Consider the following 1116-nt stretch of genomic DNA (forward strand, 5'->3'; position numbering starts at 1 on the left):
TAAAAATGTTTAGGTTTGATAAAGAAAAATTTTAGGAAATAAATTTAGAAGATGAACCAGTTGATTTATGCATTGCCAGAGAATAGTAAAAATTAAAAGAATCACCTCTTCCTTATTATGTTGAGTTCAGAAATGAGTTTTATCTTAAAATGAAGCTGAGAGTCTCTATTTTTGAATTAGGTATAAAAATGTTTAGGTTTGATATAGAAAAATTTTAGGAAATAAATTTAGAAGCTGAACCAGTTCATTTATGCATTGTCAGAAAATAGTAAAAAATAAAAAAATCACTTCTACCTGGTTATGATGAGTTCAAAAATGAGTTATATCTTAAAATGAAGCTGAAAGTCTCTATTTTCGAATTAGGTATAAAAACGTTTAAGTTTGATAAAGAAAAGTTTTAGGAAATAAATTTAGAAGAATAACTAAATTAGGTTTTTATCTTATTGGCTATAAATCAAAAATGAAACAGTTCCTAAGAAATTTTTTTAATTTCGTTATACTGTATCTTAAAGTAGAAACTTTGGGCTTTAATTTGGTATCAAACTTATTTCTTCAATTCCAAAAATAAGCTCCCAACGATTTTTTGAAAATCATCAATTTTTCTTAATATTTAAATTTGTTTTTTTTTACGTTATTGGCTATAAATCAAAAGTTTAAAAGATAGGAAGAAATGTTTTAATATTATTATATGATATCTTAAATTAGAAAGTTTGTGCTTTAATTTGGTATCAAAATCATTTCTTCAATACCAAAAATAATACCTCAACGATTTTTTGAAAATCATCAATTTTTACTTAAATTTGTCGCTTTTTACATTATTGATTATATAAGTCAAAAATGAAAAAGATGGGGCAAAATTTTTTAACATCATTGTATGGTGACTTAAATTAGAAACTTCGGCTTTAATTTGATATCAAAATCATTTATGTCTTAGGTTCTTAATTTAAGCAACTTTATTCTTAGTTAATTTATTAGAATAATTAGGTATCATACCATCTTGATTCAATATCATTGTAAGTATGCAACCAAATACGCAAATCTCGTATTGCAATACGCATACTGTGATGTTGGTTGCATATATTTATGATTTTTATATTAATTTTGTTGTCTTTTTAG

At 23.9% G+C, this 1116-nt stretch overlaps 1 protein-coding gene across 12 annotated transcripts in view; it reads left to right on the forward strand.

Moving 5' to 3' along the window:
- The window catches only part of LOC111415282 (uncharacterized), a 210467-nt gene that overhangs the window by 170652 nt on the left and 38699 nt on the right, over positions 1–1116 (forward strand). The window lies entirely within an intron of this gene.

This window comes from Onthophagus taurus, unplaced genomic scaffold (genome assembly GCF_036711975.1).
Source record: "Onthophagus taurus isolate NC unplaced genomic scaffold, IU_Otau_3.0 ScKx7SY_15, whole genome shotgun sequence".
Classification (NCBI taxonomy): domain Eukaryota; kingdom Metazoa; phylum Arthropoda; class Insecta; order Coleoptera; family Scarabaeidae; genus Onthophagus; species Onthophagus taurus.